At 42.0% G+C, this 22491-nt stretch overlaps 1 protein-coding gene across 1 annotated transcript in view; it reads left to right on the top strand.

Annotated features, from left to right (window-relative positions):
• The first annotated feature begins 409 nt into the window (after nucleotides 1-409).
• The window catches only part of PRDM1 (PR/SET domain 1), a 102260-nt gene continuing 80178 nt past the window's right edge, over nucleotides 410-22491 (top strand). The window contains exons 1-2 of the mRNA XM_049818071.1: nucleotides 410-497; nucleotides 1253-1291. The gene's annotated coding sequence lies outside the window, so the exon portion shown is untranslated. The remainder of the gene's footprint in view (nucleotides 498-1252; nucleotides 1292-22491) is intronic.

A 22491-nucleotide genomic window follows, 5' to 3' on the forward strand; every position in this document is an offset into this window, starting at 1 on the left:
TCTAAAAACTTGTTATCGCCGCCACCCAAAAGGACACCCCCCCCCCTTCCCCCCATCCCCGGTTGAGACCTCTGGGGTCTTAGCCCCCTCCCGGATTGCCCCTTGCTTTAACTTTCCCCATCCCTTCCCCATATTAAACCTGTCTCCGGCTGCGTATCATCCCTCTCTCCAGCGTGCCCCCCCCGCTGCCGCCCCCCCCCCCCCCAACCTTTGTGCCTATTTCGACTTTTTTTTTTTTTTTTTTTTTATTTCCTCTCCCCCCGTTGGTTTGTGAGGGACTCCCCTCCAACCTGTCTGTAGGTATGTTTGTGTAACCAGACACTGAGAGTAGCTGTCTGCCGAGGAATTAACTCGGCAACCCCCAAAGCTTAGTTTGCATTCAATAGAGGTGTTTGTTTTTCAGGTTTAAACCTCCAGACGGGTTGAAGAAATCGCCCGAAAGGAACCACTTGGCAGATTTTGTTTCCTCCCTTGAAATCCCACTGGACGTGGAGCAGGTGGGGGATCGGGAGGGGAGAGATTTTTGGGGGGTGGGAGAGGGTGGTGGGGTGGAGAGTGACCAGGGGCTGAGTGGTGTGGGAAGGAGGCGAAAAGGGCTTTAAAGTTGGGAGAGTGGAGCTGCGCTTTCCCCCTTCCTCTCCTCCGAGGGCAGGGAGGATAGCTCAAGGCTCTCACTCTCGTTCGTTAAAAATAAATACTACAGAAGTTGGCAAATTTTGTAGTTTTAGAGAAGTGGATTCTCTCCAGGATTAACGTAAAAAATGTTGATGTTTGAGGAACTGCTCTTGCTCAACCCGTAAATAAAGTGGAGATGTTGACAGTTTGTCTAGCCTCTGGTAAACGAGAACAAAAAACATTTCATTTCTTGAAGGGCATCAATAATTGTGAGGGTGGGAGGGAGAGGAAGGAGTTTAACTATTAACCTTTATCTGGGATCGTAAATGAGTTGAAACTTGTGTTTCTGAAGCTTCTTTTTATGCATTTGCTTTTCTGTTTCCCCCCCTCTGCTTTCCTTCCCTGGAGATGGTGAAAGGTAAATGAAAACGATGATGCTTGCATTAATTGGACAACCAGGCGATTTTATGGCTCACCAGTAAAAAAATAAATGCCACGGGAAAATTGCTGTTTGTAGTGCAAGCGGTGGGAAAGTGGTCTGGAGGGTGTGGGGGAGTCGGGGGGATGGATGGCAAAGCAGCAGCGCTGGCTGCGGGTTGTGCTGTTACTTCAGGGGGTTTTGGTTTTGTGTTTCCAGATCGTTCACTTGAAGACGCCGGAGGACGATTTGTGGAAGGTAAGAGAGCCTTTTCCCCAACAATTACGTTCTCCGGGGCCACGTACTGTGCATACCTGAGTATTTGCCTACTGCTCAGGCCCACAGTGCCAGCACATTCGTGCTGGGAAGTGATAAATAGGAGAATGCCGAGCTGTTGCTGGCCATGGTGTGCATATTGGGAAGTACAGCATTTTTTAGCAAAACGATAAGCTGCTTTTGCGTACCAAGATGCTTGTTAAGCTGATGAATTCCTCCCTTCCAAAAAAAGGGATACCCTTTCTTTTCTTAATCAGGACATAGCTTAGGAAAACAGGAGATGAAGAGTACAATGAAAAAGTTTCTGTTCCAACTGTTTTCTACATGTGGAAGTAATATGCCTAACTTAACATGTAGGTTGTTTCCAACAAAGATGTTAGTATTAATTTCAGTATGAATTGGCGGGGGGGGGGGGGGGGAATCTTTGTACCTTCTTAATTGCATCTTCCCAAATGTGTTGTTGTGTTACTTTGTGGCACGATTCTTGTCTGAAGTGAAATAAAATGACTCTTACTGCTTCTGAAAATAAACTGTGTCCAGCCACCAGAACTTTTCTCCTTCCTACAGGCTTAATGAAGTGAAAGCAGGAGATCTTGGGGAGGAGGCAAGGGTGGGAGAGATACGGGATCATAAAGTTTGGCAGAGCAAGTGATTGGGGGGCTGTCTTTGTTAGTTTGTCAGCACTGCACTTACAAGCAAAATATGCTGTTCCAGTAAATGCAAATTCAAGTGATTTCAAATGAATATTGTAAAAATGCTTTCCCGTTATTTTTTTCTTAGGAAGGACAGAGTCTTTCACTTGATCGTCAGTATTTTGTCATTCTCTTGTCTAGGAATCAAAAAGACAAAGGCCGAGTAATACTGCTTATTCTCGTGAATTACTGTGGAAATCTGTACAGCACACTCAGTTCTGAGGGAGTTCCTCTCCCCCCCCTTTAAATGAGTCCCTGCCCGCAACAAGTGTGTTGATATGCTGATCTGAAGGACTTGGGCACAATGCCAACTCAAGCAATTTAAATGACATGGTTAATAGTGTCTCTGCTGTCCTTATCGCACAGTAGTTGTCTTTAATAAACTCAGTGAACTTCCAGGTGGTAATCGTGGATGACAAATTAACTCGAGTCCTAGCTCTCCTGTTCATATGAACTCTGTTTTGCTCTCATTGATAAATATTAAATGCTAATTCCAGATGAACTATCACAATTTGCAAAAAATACCTCTCTCCGCTAAATATGTGATCTATTTAGGCAAATAAGAGCCAAATAGATTATCTGAAAGAATTTCTAATGCTAAAGTGTTCCCATGGATTCTACTGCTGGCAAAGTGATTTTCTTAAATTTTTCTGTAGTAATAAATTTGTGGGACACTGCATCCTTCAAATGAATCCTTATCAAACATTTCAAAAGAGGAAATAATTTTACCTGAAGTAGGTAAGCCAGTATTAATATGTCTAACAAATTAAACCACTCTGTAATTCCTGTAAAGCATTTTGGATGGAAGTGAAAATGATTGTTCCATCAATTTCAATTTGAAATAGGTAACCTTTAAAAAGCAGCTAATATAATTTCAGAAGTACGCACACCGGCAAACAGTAGGCTGTTTCACAGTGGGAGTTTTAAAGTTTTTTGAGTACCTCTAGTACTCATACTGACTTCCCCTTGTAGAATTAAAAGATAACGACACAATATGAAACTACAGAAGAGGCAGAGTAGTACAATTGACAGTTTAACTGCAAATTGCATGTATGATTGCTTAGATTGTGATTTTTATTTTTTGAGAGATTTGGTCCTAAAAATGTCTCTGCTAGATCTCATCTTCCTGATTTCCAAACCTGCTAAATCTTGCCAGAAGCCGTAGAAATGCTCATGTTCTCAGCAGCTGTTAAGAGCTTGCTGAAGCGCTTAATAATAATGTGTTTCATGTCTTGTGGCTGTGATTGAAATACAGTGCTGTGTGCTTAACTGGTAAGTTTGGAAATGTTCTTCTTACTGGCCAAGATTGTATTTTTGAAAATTAATACGTGAATGCAGATTCTCTGATGTCACAGGTTTGACTTCTTGTGGCTTTGTTTCCAAAATTCACTCCTTTGAGACTAGTGAAACCTAGCTAGATTCTACCTATGTCTTAAAAGTAACAATAGATAAATAATAAAAATCATCAATTACTTTCTTAAAAGCCTTGTACAAATGAAGAAGTCTGACAGACTTTTTTTTTTTTTTTACTGTGTCACAAATCATATTATAGCCACAGCAAAAGTTATTTAAGTATTAGCTTTTGTAAAAGTGAGAGACCCAATCTGGGATAGTACTGAAATCTTATCGTGAAACTCCTATGGCCCAGAGAATGGGGCAAAGAAGGGAATGTGCCTTTTTGTATATATTCACTATATATTAGATATGTTAATTTCAGTTAGTCCTTGACAGTATGGATCTGCCCATTCATTAAATATTTGTTGGTTCAAAGTAACATTTGGAAAGATACTCGATGATGTCAAGGCACAGTATTTCTAGAAACGTTTTTGATAGTTGATAGGTCACTCCTTTTTGGATGCTCTGAAATTATGATAGTGGCTTTCTGATACTCAGGATGTGAAGTTAAAAGTGATCTTTGTTGTTAAGCCTTGTAATTTATGAAGTTTTTTCCCTGCAGCCCTCCCCAAACCTGATAGCTCTTTCAGTTTCACAGTTGGCCTCATGTTCTACTTTTCTTTTCGCTTTGGAGTCTGGGCAGGAGGCTTGTCAGGGTTTGCAGTTGTGCTGCTCTGTGCAGGACTGGGTGGCTGTGCTTGAAAGCATATGGGTGTTACTCTTCAAGAATTGTTGCCACCTTTCTCAATTCCTCCTCCTTATTAAAACCAATGTTAAGGATCTCTTCATTAGCAATGTATCGCATTAGAAACCACACGCTAAGCATCATATACTTGCATAATGACGTTTTGAAAGATAAGGCCTTGAAGACTTGGGGGTTTTTTTTGGTGAAAACTGAGCACGTTAAATGCACAGAAAGTGTTCCGGTTCAGAGAGATTTACAAATGTAGTGCGTCTGAACCATTTCTCTCTAAAATATCTTTGTCTTTTATTTTCCCTTGTTTGCCATGTTCATCGCTTAGGACCTGAAATTGCTAGCATGTTTAATAAGCACAATCCTACCATCGTGAGGAGTGCCACTGAAGTAATTGGAATAATTTTTGGTAAAGTAGTGCCCTGTGTTTGCAGAAAGGAATAGCCCTTGTCTTTTAAGCTCCGCAGGGCAGGGAATTGTCTTAGAAGTATTTTCTGTAAAGTGCCTGGCATGTCTGTGTGCGCCAAAAAATGATAAATAATAACAAACAGTAGTGGACAATTTATGTAGACTTTTTTTATTATTATTATTTTGGAATTTGCCTATAGGGTACTTTCTAGCAAAAAGAAAAATGCCAGAGTGGCTTCCAGCTGGGGCAAGATGTGCTCTGACGGCGAGAGAAGCTTTTAATCGAAATAGAGCACACATTCAATCGATAGTATCTTCTGTGAAGCTGTCGGGCCAAAACATCAACTGGCGTAAATCAGTGTATCTCCACTGAAGTCTGTAGAGACACGGCTGACTTACACCAGATGATGTGAGCGTCCTTTTTGGCTTTAACAGTTTTCCTTTAATCTTCTTGCCACTTAAACTTTTACTATGATCTGTCCACATTCCAGAAGTGTGGAATGAAGATGGGATAACGTTTCCTTACTTTCCTCCTCCTTTAAGCCTTTGGTGGCTTTTCTTTTGCATGACGATGTATGCTTTATTAGTGATACATGCTCTAGTCTCCACTTCAGGCCTGTGAAGGTAGCTGTCCTCCTCAAAATCACAACTGAAAAGGAGTGTCATTATATTCAGAAACACTCCGGTCTTGTTTAGCTTGTCAGATGCAGGTGTATTGTAAATAGCTTCCTGATTATACTGTATTTGTGATTAAAAGTTCATAAATGCTGTTGTTAGTAACCCTCTTATTAGCAATTTGTGTCATGTGAAGTTTAGAAACGTTGCCCCCCACATCTATTTCCCAGAATAATTTTATCGTGTCTACCAAGTGTCTTCGTGTTTTAGTTACTAAACTGCATCATCCATGTGAAGTAATTGAAAATGCTGAGTGTGTACATCTTGTGTGGTGGGAAGATTCCAATGATATTTTGGTAGTAAAGAGGAGAAATAAATTATTTTTCTTTATCTTCCAAGTCTCTAATAAACATTTTTGAAGGCAGTGTTAGTAAGCTTGTTAGAGATGGGAAAACTGTGTTTGAGTAGAGACGCACTCATTTTCAAAAGTTCAGGCTAAGTCTTGTTCTTTCCTACTGAAGTATAATGCCATTTTTAGAATTTTAGCATAAATATTTTTAACAAAACTTGCTTTAACTAATGCAGACAAGTAATCAAGTTCGTTAGATGATTGCCCAAAATTGCTGGTTTTGAAGAAAGTCGGGATACTTATGAGTGTGCATGTGTGAGTTCAGATTTGGAAGCAATGGAGAAATCATAAATCCTAATACACACACACAGACCAGCTATAACGAGAACGTGATTAACTGCCTAATCATACGTTTTTGCTCAAACGTCTTCTCACACTGTACCCAGTTTTTTTCTGAGCTTTATAAACTAATAGTATCTCCAGTGGAAAAAAAAGCAATAAGATGAAAATATTGTGCCCAGATGCTGTACTGCAGAAGGTCACATAGAAATGTCTGTAGAGCCTGATAAATAGTGGATTCTGCAAGTGGAAATGAGCATACTCCATTTCCTTTGAACTGACTGGAAAGTTACTTTCCAGCTTGCCAGTTCTTCCAGAGCTATAAAGGACTGTAGTAACTAAGCCTTTCACCAACATTTTATTAAAACAGGAAATATATGTAATTACAACATTTCAAGTGACTCAAAAAAGATATGTAGAAAACCAATAATATATGCAATAATTTTAGTGCTTACAGGCACTCAGATGTCGATTTCCTTTTTGTTTGTAGTTAGGAAAAACTTTGGATGGAAATGGGGCTGCAAAAGGGCAAGAGTTGATGCCAAAAAAGTAAAGCAAGTTTCAGAGCCTGTCTTGATTTTTATTTTCTATCGGTGATACAGTCTTTGCAGAAAGTGAAAATATTCCAACAAAACTCTGAACTCGACTAAGGCTATAAGAGTTAGCCATTTTCAAAAATGTGTGTCTCTTCAATATACTTCCAGCTTGTGCAAGAAGACATGCTTTCAGTCTTTTTTTGTATCTTATTTTATTGTCAGAAACACTTTGCAGGTCTTAAATTAGTCCTGGTGGGACATCAGCTCCAGCTGAGTTATGACAGTTTATAGCAGCTGACGATCTAATATAATACCGACTTAAGAGCCTGGTCCTGCTGATGTAACATGCAATGAAGTCAGATTTCATAGATAGCGTGTTATCGTAAGGAAAATTGAACTTCTAGATTTTTATCCAAGAATTTCCTTAAAATACAAATTTATAAGATGCTTTCATAGGAGAGGGAAGTCCTCTTATTTCACTGTTTTTAATGGTTTTCTTAAACTTCTGTATGGTATTTACAAACTCCAGCTAATGATGAAGAATCAGATGTCATAAACTTGCGTTGTAGATTGCTATGTCTAATGGTATTTTTAGGGTTGCATATACTAAACTGGCATTTAATTTATAGCTAAAATAAAAGAATTTCTCTGTTCGGTTCCATAAGATTGTAACAGCAGCTTATGAATTAGAGAATGATTTGTGTTAAATATTTTCAAGTAATTTTTTTTTGTTGTTATCTTTTTAATGAAATTGCAGAAATGTACAGAAGACAAGAGCTGGATGTTGGGAAGTGATTTAGAGAAAGTAAAAAAAAGAAATTATTTTAAGTGAAGATCAGTAAAGCTAGAAATGATTGCTTTTGTGTGAACTTTGTTCCTATGGAGAAAAACATCCCCCAAATATTTTTTCTTTTAAAGTTTTACACATATTGTAGAACAGTAGAAGAAATCATATGTTGTGGATTGCTTTTGTTTGTAGCAAGGATTTTTTTAAGGCAAGATCTCAGAGGATTTTATATATTAACTACAGATCACTCCCAGCCAGTCACAAAAACTCTGCATGATGCCTACTCATGTAAGATTTTTGTTTGGAAATCAAACTTTTTTTTTGCTTCTGCATTATAAACAATTTAAGTAATATATTGGACATGCTACATTGAATAGCAGCACACCCAAAAGTTTGGCGGATGGGGAGTTTTATCCTTCCACCCTTGCTCTGCAGTAGTGTTTGTGCAAGTGTCCAGTTATATGAATCTGATTGCAGCGGGAGGGGAACACATGGGATGGTGCAGACAAAGTTGTTCGCGTGGGAGTGATTGCAAGATCAGAGCCTTGTACTGTAAGTTGGCCCTCATGATTTCCAAACGAAAGCATATTAACCTATAAGTTTAAAAATAGTTATCCTTAATTTAAATACGCACTGATGGAATCCTAAAGTTTTCTAAGTGCTCTTCTGCTGTGACTTCGTATGCTATTATAGAACTTACTAACAAAATAAAAAACAATACATAATCTGATCAAAGCAATTGTTAGAAATGACACTATTTGATAAGATCATCTACTGAAAATAAAGGGGGAAATGAGATCTGACTGAGGTAAAACCAGGTAAATAGCTTTCAGCTCTGCTTTTGTTATTCAAGAAGAAAGAGCAACAATAGGTGCTGTTTAGAGTCAGGAGCTGCCCTTCTAACCTCTGCTGCTCTTAAAATGCCTGAAGGTTATTGCATGGTTCATGGTGGCTTTTATGCTTGCAGTTCAACTTTTAATTTTCTAACAAAAGGAGATGCAGTACCAGCCTGCTGATAAACACCGTGCAGAACAATTGGAGAGAAAAATGGAAAAATTCCTCACGGTTTTTTCCTCCTTTCCAGTTACTGAAGCATACTGGCTTATTTTTAACAGAAGAGCACTGCCTCCTATGTTAAGCTGCCAAAGCTGGAGACTGATTTTTAAAAAGTAGGAACATTATTTCTACGAGGATGGGATGTGCTTTTGCATTCAATAGCCCCAGTCCAAACAAATGATTTGTTGCATGCTGTTATGGGTAGTGATCTGAGCATCCACAGGGGCTCTATCTATTTCAACAAGATTTCTGATTCTTGCTGCACTGGCAAAATCGAGTCGAGTTAGCCTTAAAATCCAGCCTTTTCAGCATCAAAACTCCAGCTGCCTGGCCCAGAAGTGTTCCTGCTGGGGATGAGAAGCACCCTTTCTCTGCGAGTTGCAAGGCTGTAACTAATACAGACAAATGTCAGCCAGCACTTTCGCCCTGTCCTTACATGTGCTGCTTGAATTTGTTGGCATGATCGTTGCCGGTGTTTAGAATACCGTGCTTGCTGTGATGCTTTGTACTTGGATACCGGTGCGATCAGAGGAGAGAAGGGGTCAACTTCTGAAGGTATTGTTTTCCAGCACAGCTGAAAGTAATGGAATGTAACAGTTTTAGGAATGTACACCTGTGAGTATATAATAAGAGGCTATCTGTTTGTGTATTTTCACTGCTGACATTCAGATCAAAGGTCCCCTAGGTATTATTGTAGTAAGAAAAAGGGAAAGGGGCCACATGTCTTACCAACTCTGACCTGTTGTCTTGCTCGTTGTTTGCAAGTTTTCACTAGAAAATCAGTCATGAGCCTGCTTCGATGAGGTGACTTACTTTCAGGGGTTCCCTTAGTGCATATGGATATTCACTTCAAAAAGCAGCAGATTCAGGTCTCAGTGATTAAAAGAAGAAATACTATCAGCAAGTGCTGCTGCTCAAATATCAAAACCGATCCCCAATCTTGCACTGGACGGTGCTGGGATATTGTCACAATCACTTAAAAAACCCCATTGTGTTTTTGAGGCAGTGAGTGTTACTCCTGGATGACTGATGCCAGAAAGGCTGACAAGTAAGCTGAGAAACAGCTTCAAGCCTTTACAAACACATAGCAGCTTAAGCATCTTCGACCCTTTACAACTACATGCCAGCTAAAACAAAAAAGTGAGGAGTCGTCTGTCTCTTGCCTTCCAGCTTGCTTACAGCTAAAGGAAATGTATCCCAAATGGAGGAGAATCCCTCAGGCCCTGGAAGTTGTTTAATTAATCATCACTTTCAGCCTGCTCATTAAATGGCTTTTCTTTTCTCACAGGGGCAAATGAAAAAGATGATTACACCTGGGAGAAACAATGACACCTGTTAAATCTTCCTCTATTGTTAAGCACAGTTAAAAGAAAAAGAAAAAGATTTAGATTTAATTTTAGATATGCAGAATAAGTAGAACCGTGCTTGCTTTCTTTTTATGTAGGTTATGTGGGATTTCTGCTGGTACATATTTATGTCATAATAACGTATTATACTACACCTGGCAGTAATTCTCATCTTCTTTAACTGAATTTGCTTAAATCAGAAATACTAGATTTTTTTATTTATTAAGGGAGAAAGACTTTTACTGTTAAATTTCTGCTTGCTTCCGTAACACATCCGACTTGATTTCTGTATGACAGAGGTGTTTTACATGAGAGTCAACACTGTCCTCACCAGAGTCTTCTGTGGTTTTCTGCTTCTGTTGCATTAACATTTTGATCATGATAGACGGTCTTGGCAGCTTGTGATGTAATTTATCATGTTGCTTCAGTGCGGAGGCTTTGTCAGCAACAGGGAATTTCAGGAAGAATTTTCCATTGGCTCAACGAAGCCAGCAGCAGCACTGTGAGAATTTTACATGGAAATCTGAGTGTAGACATGGCCTAAGGGAAACTACTCGTGTGTCTGATTTTGGGGCACGTTTGGTAAGTAGTAGTAAGCTGGGGTGTTGGGTAACCATGGTCATCAAGAACTTAGCTTGCTGTACGTGCTTAGTGTGCGTAAGACCTCTTGCAATCTTTTTTCATGTTGTGGAACGTTATTAGCATTTTGATAATACACATTTTTCTCTTTCCCTGTGGGCTCTGCAGTTCCAGTTTGCTCTGGATGAATTCCTGGGGCACATTGTTTGCTAACTGTACTCAGGCCTGGGAAATCAGTATCTTCCTAGGCGATAAAGACTGTTGTTTGGACAGTTTGATTTAAGATAGTCTTTCCAAGATACAGAGTCAGATCAGTTCTCATTTTGATTTATCGGGATTTATTCCACAGAAAATCACAAGCTGGGTATAATTTGCAAATGTTTGCTTTAATTGCACAGTTTTCACAGTGTGTTCTCCCAGTTGAAGGGTGGGGAAAATATTCAGTAAGGCCTTCGACACCATTTCACACAAGCCTCTGGCCACATGGGTTTATTTTATTTTTGCTTTCTGTTGGCAGGCACTAAAAGAGGTGTTAATTCGTGGCCTGCTAATTTTGCTTAGAAGGTCTATTCAGCCATCAGCACAAAAAAGGGTTACCAGCCTTGCTGTTGCCTATGGCTGCTGTGGTACAACAGCAGCACGTGCTGCTGCGATCACGATCACGAGGCTGGGCTGTTGTAGCTCCCTCGCAGTGAAGCCTTCAGCCCGGCTTCTCTCTCCTTCGCTTGCCCACTGCTTCTTCGGAAAGCAGCAGCGTGGTTGCTTGTCAGCCGGTGGTACTGTGTGCTTGCTGTTTCAGCCCTCTATTTTTTTTTGTGTTGGCAAGCTACGAAATAGTGACTTGACTTGAAGGTGCTGCTGCTATATGTATTTCAAAGCTACGTGGTAGGAGCTCGTTACCTTAAAGATCGCTTCCTGGAGCTTTGGTCTGAAGGATGTTTGCCTTCAGACGCTAACCTATTTGATTTTCCCACTGTTAACATTGGGTATGCGGAGGGACGGTGAAATGTTTATCTGCTGGACCCTACTGCAGCCCTTCAGATTTACCCCTAGTCCATCTTTGGCCATTGTTCCAAAAGGTGCAGGTCCACAACAGTTTAAGCTCGCTCTCTCTCCTTCCAGCTCCTGCCTTCTCCCTCGCTCTAGAGCTGGCGTACAGGTGATCCTGTACGAGCCACCACTACCCAACCTGCAGACTGAGCCACAGAAAATCGAGTATCTTTCTGCAGGGTTATCTCCCCAGACTGGCTTTTCACGGGAGCAGACATGCTCCACTGCCAGCAGCAAAGTTTCGGTAGGAGCAGACAGCCTGGGCACGGGGGAATGGTAGCACGGTCCTAGCACCAACACAGTTTAGTTACCTTGAAAGTGCTGGAAAAATCCAGCTCTTTCCTAGCACTGTGGTTATTACACATTATTTCTAAGCAGGAAAGCCTTTTCATTGTTTTAGCACACGTCTGTACGCATGAGAGAGCAAGACAAAAGCTAGGGATATTTTATGCATCCCTGTTAAAGGGCCTGGGGCTGGTGGTGTTTGTTTTAAATGTTATCAAAATCCTTGTGGTTGCCAGTGACTGAGAGCTGGTCTGTATTGTCATATTTTTGTTCTTTGTTTGGAGATCATGTATCAGCGTAACAATTTCCAAACTAGGAAACTATACCACTTTAACTTAAACCCAAGGAACAAGGGTGCAATCTGTCCAGCTCTATGCCTCTCTAATTCCTGCTTTCTGCAAAAGACTTGGCAATACCATAGCAGGCATTTTTGGCTGAGGCAAGGAGTCTATTTGCAGTGTTTACGTAAATATTTTTTTCTGGAGGAAATGCCACTCACTGCACTTCATACTTAAGGTGATCAGCCAATGGGAGAAAATGAGCTTGTTGCTGTTTAGCTTGCTGAAGAAGATAAAACACTTTCTGCTTATGTTTTTGCCTTTTAAATATCAGAAATTTTTATCTTCCCTGTTTTGTTTTGTTTTGTTTCCCTAAAACAAGGCTGAAAAACTAAAGTGGGACCTGAGTCTGGAATTGGGATTGATAAATCTTTTATTAAATTTATTTTCTTATTTTGGTTATCAGCTGAAGTGTTGAAAAAAACCCCAAACCCCAAAACCTGAGTGTATGGCATGCATAACTTAAAAAAAACAACAAAAGTCTGATTAACATACCTTGCCCTGCCAGTTGCTTAAGTTTTTGTCTCTTGAGATATGTGATGTTAAAAGCCAGCGAAAATAGCTAGTGAGGTGGAGAGTTCAAGGAGAGGAAGAAAAAAAAAACACACGAGAGAAAAATGGATTTTGATACAAAAATAAATGCAGCAACAAGTATAATGCCTTCTGTCCTCGGAATAATGTTAAAATGTTTAAGTTTCATCCTCAGTGGAGCTTTGTTGTGTTCCAGTGATTCAGAGGATAAAGTGATTTTCATGTCTTTTTCGCTTAAATGTAAGTGGGATTTCTCTCAGATAAACAAAGTAACACACACTCAAAAGGCTCTTTCTGCCTCATTTAAACACCCCACCTTATCAAAACTCCATTTCCATGAGTGATGGATCTTGGCTCTGGATGGGAGAATGAAGTATTCAATTACCTTATTTTCATGTGCTAATGAAGCAGAATGTGGCTTTAGGGGGTTTCTTTTCAGCAAGGTAGCCTGTTTGGTTATGCACATGCTGCCTTCTTATGTTTCCTTCCACGTCTCTGTCTACACTCAAGCGGTGGTCTTAATGGGCAACTGTGGCTAATCTGTCTGCGTGCCAACAAGCCTTGGCCTTCTTCAGCGCAGCGGGAACAGCCCTGGCCTGTAATTAGCGCAGCCATCAAACCAACTGTTTGGCTCGAAATTATTTCGTTTAGCACCTCTTGCAACAACTTTATATGCTGAAAATACGTGAAGGGTTGGTTTTGGTTTTGTTTGTTGGGTTTTTTTTTTCCTTCCCCTGAATTTCCTTTGCATCACGGAGTGCGATGTGAGCTCTGAAATCCTCAGCCTGAGCAGCAGCAGGTTTGTACTCTGGTAAACTCTGGCTGTCCTCAAGATGGGCGACGCGGAGTTTAAACGTTTGCTATCGTTTGTTCGAGCTTAAAAGCGCAGGTGCGTTTGTGACTGACAGTCAGATGGTAGAGGCAAGTATTGTTGATAGCCGTGTCGTGCTGCTGCCGATGCAGAACTGTGTGTTCAGCTCGGGCGCTCTTCGGTGCTGGCACCCCCCCCCCCCCCCCGGCATCCTCAGCTTTACTTCCACGAGAGGTTGTGATTTAATCATTCGTTCGCTTGAAACTAAGCTTTTACTTAGTGCTTGGCTGAAACAGGACCTAAGTGTTCAATGCTTTACACGATAGCTCCTTAGCTGTAGTTGCGTGTACTTTTAGCACTGTATAATGAAAATTAACACGTTGTGGGGGTTTTCCTAGCAACTGTATGCTAGGAATTACTGTGTCAGCCTCACCACAGTGGATGGTGGAGGGAAATAACCATCTGGGAGTTGCTCACTGCAAGTTATGAAGTTGAGGAATTGGAAAAAAGGCAACAAATTTCCCCTTTTTCCTTCCCCCAAAGAATGAAATGAAAAAGCTTTTGCAAAGTACATTGAAACATATCCAAGTTTGGATTTTTTTTTTTTTTTTTTTTTTTTTTTTTTTTTTGTGGAGACTTCTGAAGAAAGTAAGAGCAACTTAAATGGCTGTGGTAGGTGTAAGAGTAGTCACTTTCAGTTCTCCTGTAAAGCATTAACACGGGGAGCAATAGACATTTAATATAAGTTATACTTTTTCCCCCCCAAGATTCACGAAGAATGTTCCTAAGAATTATTCAACAGCATAATGAATCTCTGCTCCCACTAACTGATGGTAACTAGTAAGTAAAAGGAGGACGTGTAATAGACACTGAGTAGTAGCACAGGTTTTGTAAGGTGCGCAATGCTGCTGGGCATTCTGGAATCTCCTGAAGTAAAAATTGGGGAAAAGAAATGCATGAAAACAAAAATTTAAACCCTTGGTTATTCTTCTGATATAATCTTTCACAAAGGTGCTAAAGTACGTGTAGGGGTAAAGTCCTGTCATGAATTGAAACAGGTGAAAAAAACCAGGAGGCAAGTGATAGTAGTCCTCAGCTCTTAACCTGGAGGAGACTCCTGTTTAAGTGGAGCTTTAAAAAACTGGTACTGGGAGCAGCGTGTGTTTAGGCAGAGGGAGATCAAGAGGCAGCCACGATCAGTGAGGCTGCCTGGCCAGTGGTTTGAAGTTCTGGATGTAAGGCTGCTGGGGGAAGATAACTTGAGAAGTATGCACGAAAATTAGGTAACTTAATAACACACATTGCGGGTGAAGTACACACAGAATCAGATTTGATTGATGCAGTGATGTTACCTGTTCCCCTTCATGGAAATAAGGCCAATACCGTGTTCTGCAGACAGCCACGGAATATGGCTCTCTGCAAACGCCCCAGCCTGCAGGGCTCCCAGGAAATTCACCTCCTGTGAAGGAAATTCCCGGCATGCTTCCCTCCCCTCCAGCCTTCCTCCCCTTGGGGTGGGAACTGCGCCTCTCTTATCTCTTGGCTATCCTATCTCCAAAGGGAACTGACGGAAAAGAAGGTGTAGTTGGAGCTCTGCAGAGCACCAGCTGCCTTTGGCAACCAGAGAAGCATACTGTGATCTGAATCAAATCGCAGCAGCTCTTTTATCCCTTAAATTTGGGGAAGCAGTCCTGTGCTCTTTAGCTAGAGTTGGGTAAAAGAGGTTTTTGTGACTAATAACTGTGTTTGCCAATATGTGCTGTTCTGGAAAGCAAAGCAATTAACTTGGTTGGTTATGAATTCAGTTTGTTGTTCTGGTTAAGAGTTGGAGAGTTTTCAGTTGAAACTTTTTTAAGCTTTTAATTTCTTTAATCATTCTCAAAGCGCAGCATCTCAGAGCGTCCCTTTCAAAATAAAACATGTATCTTTTAAAATACGCAGACTTTCTTTGGGAAGCCTGGATGAGACATATTTTGTTTCACATTGCTTAACATTATTCATTTGTCCCAAACCAAAACTTTTCACTGTGCAGAAAAAAAAAAAGCCTCCTGCCTTCTTAACCGCTTTTGAGACAATTCTCCTTCTCTTCCCTTCCACCCCCTTTTCTATGTCCCTTTCTTGGATCTGAGTAGTAGAGCTTCTGGTATCTCAGCGTGGCTTGGAGTTACTGAAGCAAGCTTTCCAGAGTTTTGAAAAAAATAAAGAGAAGCAACATAGCAGAATGTCTCCTGACTTGAAAAAGGAAACTTGTTTATAGTGCTGCACTCGGCACTGGTCAGCTTGCCAAGAGCAGATACGTAACGTGCATTTGGAGCTGGTAGTAAATTAATAATAAACTGCATATCTGTTTTACAAAAGTGTATTTCTTCTTGGAATAAAATGAAGTTTGTTACTTCTTTAGTTACTTAGGCTTTTAGCTTATTTCTCAGGTGTTTCTCAATTGAGAACATCTCACTGAAGTTACTCATTTTAACTCCTGTCTTTGTAGTTCTCATACACCAGCACCTTGCTGCATCATTTATGTTGGAAACCTGGCAGAGGTCTTTGTTTCCATGAGCATGTTTACTGAACTTTTTAGAAGTTTGTAAACTGTTGTGTTTTGGAAAACTCCTCTCAGAAAAACTAAATATTTCAGCACTTTCCATTTTAGAATGATGACATTAGGAAGGAGAAAAAACATTTTATGGTGGTAGAGGTAATATCTTCTGCATTATTTTATATTGAGGAGAAATGTTGAGTTTGGTTTACAGTGAGATGTGTCTTGGGGACTGTGATAGAGCTTTGTATATTTAAACATGCATAATTCCTAGGCATGAATTTTGTGTGAGAAGCAGTTGTCTTCCTGAATCTCATCTCACTGTAGAGGGAACTGTGAAAGTTGTATGATCATACAGTGTAACTTTTGTATATAATAGGTGTGTACAGCATAACCGCTGAAGTCGGAGTACTGAATTGCAGTATTCAGTGCCTAACAGTTTATAAGAGATTCGTGTGTGTTACTATGAGATGCACAGACTAGCAGTCCTCCTTCTTCCTGGTTATATTTAATGTAAAATTTACCTCTACTAAGAAATATAAAGCCAACAGTCTCAATAATCAAGCAAAACCAGGAAGAATTGAGAGAGTACAAAAATAGCACAAGTCATCTCAGGAAGAAAAGTCTGCCTCCCCAGTGAGTTGATTATAAACCGAAGACTAGCATTTAGATCATGCTGCTTCTTGCATATCAATAATCTGATGCAGATGTATACTGCCATTGAATTCTATTGTGGCAGCATAGGCAGACATTATCTTGGGGAAACTGAAAGCATTTACAGTTAAAAACCCATACTGATGCGATAAATTCAACCTGCAAACCTTCACGCATAAGTAATCATAAAGCCACACTTAAGGCTGTTGTGTGTTGGATTTCACTTCAGCTTCTGAGTAATCTTAAGGACCTCAGCAAGTAAAGCCACGACAGTAGCCTGTTCTTGAGGTGACCAGAATATGGTAAATGTCAGAAATCCACATCTGAAATAAGAGGTCACACGCTCTTTACCAAGCTCAGACAAAGAAAAAAGGCTCTTTGATGTGGCTCTAGTGTAGTATCAGCTTTGTCTCTAACAAGACCTCTGCCTTCAAACTTGATTTGTGTATAAAAGGCTGTACTGTTGGGTGGAAGGGCTGATACAGGCTTATCCTTCCTGTCATCTCCACCCCCATCCGCCTTCTGCACCTCTCTGGTGATCTCTGTTTTGGCTGGCTTGAGTCTCAGCCAGCTAGTCGTCATCCCAGCCCAGTCACCTAAAACCCCCGGATAATCCCATTCCAGTGCGTAAACCAGAGCAGCCATAACAGCGGTAAACAATTGCATAGCAGCTGCTTATTGCAGACGTACACCCACTGGAGATGCCTGGGGAGGCAGGGGGACCTCAAACGCTGCTGCCCAGAGAGCAGTGCCTCAGGTGGCAAACGATGCCTCGGTCCGTCCCTCCGCTTCCCAGCAGACGTAGCATCTTCTGTACCTACAACAATTCGTACTTTTGCTGAATGTGTACCCCTTCTTAATATTAGCCTTGCCTTTCACCCCGTTGCTACTCCAACCCCTTTCTGTGCCTGGGGCAAGACCTTCATCGTAAGTACTTAAGGGTCCCTCTTTCATCCTTTCCTCTTGCACAGTCCTCCTTTGTCACTGTAAAGGAGCTAGTTTTGGTATACCAGCCTAAGACAGGACAGTGTCCCTCTTTCAGTCATAATTATTTACAATTTAGATTTCTGTACATCAGGATGTGAATGTGGTAAATCTTCTAGTACTGTATTGTAGACGGTGGACGTGGTAGGAAAATGGTAAAGGATGAAATAGCTAAGAGCCTCAAGTGGGGCAACTTCACTGCCCTTCTGCTATATGCTTTTCACACTACCACTGCCTTTCAAGTAGCTTTACGTTTTGGAAAAAAGGGGTTAGGTATTCTGCTAGGTAAGAAATGGCCTTCCAGTCACATTAATGTAATTAAGCTGTTACATGGCTCATTGGTCCTCGTACTTCAGCCATGAAACAGTGTTGGCCGGTTTGAGAAGAAATGCTCGGCTCCTGCGTAGGGTACCGCTTGCGTTAGGGCAGCCGGTCAGGGATGCATACGGGAGGGTTTTCGCTTCCTTCAGAATTCCGGCTGTCCATAAAGATGGCAGAAAATGGCATTTAGCAGTTAGTTAAGGACATGCTCAACTTGGTTATTGAAAATTAAAGGGGTCCCACAGGTGATCACAGCAGAACAGCCATCGGTGTGCTGTCTCGGTGCTGCGGGACGGAGGGGTGGCCCCTTGAGCCCTGCCTTCCCCCATCCCCGCTGCACCCGGAGCCGGAGCACAGCGCAGCCGGGCGTCAGGCTCACGCTGGAAAAACTCCTCCATTGGCTCCAAAGTCTGGGAGTCCGGTTAGGGCGGAACGGTGTTTCAACTGCCAAGTTACTAACGTGTGGCCCAGGCGAACTGGTGGTAATAGCTATTTCTGCTGTCCCGCTCCTTGCCTCTCCATCCCAGAAAGTACTGAGATTTGCAGTGCTGCCCATACAGCGCTGGCTGCACCGGTGTATAAAAATCATCAGTGTAACTGCTAGCATGGCTGTGGTTGAGGAAAATGCATATATCTGGACTTGAGGAAGGAGCTTGAGCGCTGAGCTGCCTGTTAACACTGTCACCGTGGGGAGTACGAGAATGAGAAGCGATGGGTGAGGTGTTCCTGGAGCCCCCTCCTCCACCTCACGGACTCACGGGGCAGAGCTAGCATGCCAGGTAGGGCACTCCGCTCCTGGGCTGGAATGTGGTCGCCTGTTAGTAACCTTCTCTTATTTTTTGAAACATACTGCAAAGTATGTACCTGACTGTAAAAAATACACTATGGGGAGTTACTATATATAATTGCAGCTGCCAGAATGAAAAAAGTAATCTTCATGAAGCTGGTGATAGCGTATTTAGAGGGGAGTGAGTTGCTTTGGGTTTTGATGTTGTGATGTTTCCATGCTACCTTACAAAACTCAGCGCAGCACGCTTGAGCTCCTAGTCTAAACGAGTGAAAATTCAGCTCTCCGAGGAATGCCTTCAAACAGGGGCTCGTAAGTCAGAATCGTGAACCTGAGATACTCGTTGTGTCCAGACCCCATCACGCTGCCTGGCTGTGAGTGGAGTTACCAGGCCTCCCCCCCCTCCGTCATTTGCTCAGCAAATGGAGAGAGTGGACCCCAGTGGTAAAGGTGACCAGTGTGGTTCCCACACTGGCAGGTGGGCAGCAGGTGTGCTCCCAGTGACAGCCCCCGCAGCTGGGGTGGTGAGCTGTTACAGCTACCGAAACGGGACCTGATGAGGGAATTCAGAAGGCAGTCTCTTGATTTGTGTCCCCCAGACTCCTCCTATCCCTGACAAGGGCTGCATTAAGGAAAATGGGGCTGTTTTTCAGGCCTCAGGTGTCACTTGTCAGCCAAGCAGTTGGCTTTCCCCAAATATTCCTCGGAGAGCGTCACATACAGTGAAGGAGGCTGTGTAGTTTTCTTTTTTTTTTTTTTTTTCCTAACAAGGCAATTACTAGTTGTAAAGGAGGTATTAATCAAAGTAGATGTATATCTCCTGGCAAATTAATCCACCCTGTAATCTTTTACTTTTGTTACATGGTTTAATATCTTCGTATAGTAGAGCATTAGCTATATCACATGTTCATGTTGCAAATCAGTTTGGACTGTAGATCTGCTGTATAGGCACTTCAGATCACAGCTCACATGAGGGACTGCTCATCCAGGTATCGTCCTGGGAGTTGCTTCTGCATGCACCAGAAATCTGGCTTTTCTTGTAGCCGGGTAAGGAACAAAAGAAGAGCTGATAGAAGTTGCTGATCGCTGTTAGCCATGAAGCAGCCGTGACCTTGTTTGTTTTGAGCTAGTTTTCGGATGAAGAAAGCATTGACATTTCTTTCCCCTCCTTTTAGATTGATGGGTGGAAGCAGTCCTTGGGATTTGGCTATTTTCAAAACAAAATATTTGACCTGAAAGGTAATATTTATAGCAGGCAGCTAATAGAAAACACGCTTGCCCTCTCTCTGTTGTCTCTTGTGTATGCGTGTGCGCGCGCTCCGGGTTCCCTCCTGGGTCTGACCTCTGCTGCGCGCACTGCGGCTTCATTGACTTCAGCTTCTATTCCCTTCTCCTGATAAATGAATCACTGGAAGCAGCGGGGCACGGTATGCGGGGAAGCAGGGTGCAGGAAGTTCACGGCAGTCCCGTGCCATTCTGACCCTCTGCAAATGTCCCCTCCTGCCGGAGTGATGAATGGTGCAGGGCTTCTGTGTCAGTCACTTGTGAACTCCGAAGGTCACCCAAGAGAGCGTATTCTCCCTTTGGAAAGAGACCCCGGAGGGATGTTGATTTAGTGACATCTAGCAAGGACTGACCCTGTCAGTCAGTGCAGTAATGCTGGAGCAGGGAATGGTGTTAGCGTTGGGTCACTGGATCTAAAGCAGGAGGAAACGATAGCTGGACTCCATAAAAGCCCTCCTCTGGGTCGCTGACTGGATCTGGCAGGTGGGAAGGGGCTATTTTGGATGAGGTATCTGGCTGAATGAGCAACTGCAGTCCCAGCTCTCTTACAGCAGCAAGTGCTTTGCATTTAAGTGAGGACTGGGTGAGGCTTTCTCATTTGCTTGCAAACAGGCACCCTCCCTTCTTTTCCTCCAGGAAAAAATACCTTATCAGCGGGACGGTAGGGTCTCTAGGGAGCTTAAAAATGCCCGTGTAATTAGAAATGGTGCCTGCAGTTTTTTAGGCTCCAGTTCCCTGTGAAGTTTGGATTTGAACAAATCTGATTTTCTCATGTTTGGACCCCTGTGCATGTCAATAAATCCATTATTGTTCAGTGAGGATTTGCTCTGATGGAGGGTGGCTCGGTGGAATTCAAGGTAGGCACAGAACAGGCAGTGAGGGGCCTATGCCATTAAAATGAATACGGAGGGGTGGAAGCAAACCAGTTGCAAAAGCAGCGTTTGGCGTGAGGTGGGAAGAACCTGGGCTGAAACAAATACAATACTGGTCTTCCTTCTCAGTCCCTACCTGAGATGCAGTGCCGGTGGGCCTGCCATCGAAGCATTTGCAATACTGTAGTCTGGCCATAGCTGTAGACTTACCGTATATTTGAAAACACATCCTGTTTTTTCCAGCCAAAATTGCTGATACACCAAACAGCAGTGGCTTCACAACAGTCCTAAAGCTGGAGACCCAACACGGCAATCCAGCATTCCCCAAACATCACGAAGTTCCAGTTTTCAGTTCAGCCATTATGGGTTCAGAAATAGAGATCATGCTCTAAGCAAGTTGGAATTTGAGTGAATTTAAGCTGAGTATTTATTAAAGCTCTATTTAGACTGGGCCATGATGAGGCTGGATTGCAGAGCTACAGGCTGCGATCAACACTCAGCAGGAGGTTATTTAGATTAAATACCAACTGTCTTGGAATGGTGGGAAAAGTTTCAGACAGAAGTTTTATTTACTGTTTTTTTGGACAACGTTGTGGGCTTGCAGTAATATTTCAGGAATTCTGCTGGACAGATAGGTTTCCTCCTTGAAGAAATGTTCTTTTTGCATTGCAGTGTTCTTGAATTCAGCTACTCCCTTACATATCCTCTGATGAATACGGTTGATATCCAATTTGCTCCCCTCCTTTATCTCCTTACTGTGAGACTGTAATAATCCTTTTGCTTTCTTTCAGTCTGCATTTTTTTTGCCAAGAGAAAAACAAGACAAGGGAGAACTTTTGTTTGGGGGGGGGGGGGGGGGGGAGCGTCACAATTTTCTCATTTTTCTTGAGGTTTTTCTCCCTTTTCCCTCTTTCCTTTTCCATTTTTCATGTTGACCTTCCTTCTCACCTCTCCTTTTCCTGTGTCCTGTCTAAAGGGTGGGCTTGCTCCTCCCTTCTCATCTACTCTTTTATTTTTGAAAATAAGAATGATGACTGATTGTTTTCTCCCCTCATCGTTTATCTACTTGTCCACACCTGTTTTCTTTCACTCTGGCTTCCTTCAAGTCTTAGCACATATTTTCTCTTGTTCTGCCTTTTGCTTTTCATTTCTGCTTTGTGATTATCGCAGATCCCCTGGTCCCCCCTCTCCTCCTTTCCGAGCTGCCAGCCCTGGGCTTGCTTCCTCCTGCCCAGCCCCAACCGAGGACTTTGCAGCTTGGCTGAGCAGCCCCTGCTGCTGTTGTGGTGCCGGAGACGCGCTCGTGCCGTTCCACTTCTCCCAGCACAGTGGCATTCGGTTTGAGCGCTAATGTGATTTGCATCGTTTTATTTTGGGGTCAGCCCTTTCAATCACTAATCTATGTAGGAAGCACCATAATGACTATGTTGCAGTGCTAGGCTTGAACTGCATAAAAAAGGGTCCACGACTTACTTTCAGAATGACTGCACAGTGTATAAAAATCACAGAAAGGAAAAATGATACTCATGCAGTTAATGTCCCTGTAAACAGAATGAGTGATTCCATAAACAATGTGGCAAGCACCTCCCTAAAATTAAGAAAATCGTATGTTTCCTGTAATACTGCTTCATGTTTATATGGGGTCTCTTGTCTATTTCTGGCTCCATAAAGTGAGCAGTACAAAATACTGGAAATTATAGTTAGACTATTAAAGGTCTCCAGCCTTTCTCACTTAGGCAAGTAAGTGAGATTTCCTGTTTCTCATTGTCGTCTGGCTACCATGACGGAGGTATTCTGTACAATTGCTAATTTTATCTATAAGGTTTTTCTTGGTTTTGTTGTTTTTTGGTTTTTGTTTTTTTTTTTTTTTTTTTAGGCATTCTCAATTGCCTCAAAGTTTTCCTGAAATTAGTTTTACTAATTGGTGTATTTC

The sequence above is a fragment of the Accipiter gentilis genome, chromosome 15, assembly GCF_929443795.1.
Source record: "Accipiter gentilis chromosome 15, bAccGen1.1, whole genome shotgun sequence".
NCBI lineage: Eukaryota > Metazoa > Chordata > Aves > Accipitriformes > Accipitridae > Astur > Astur gentilis.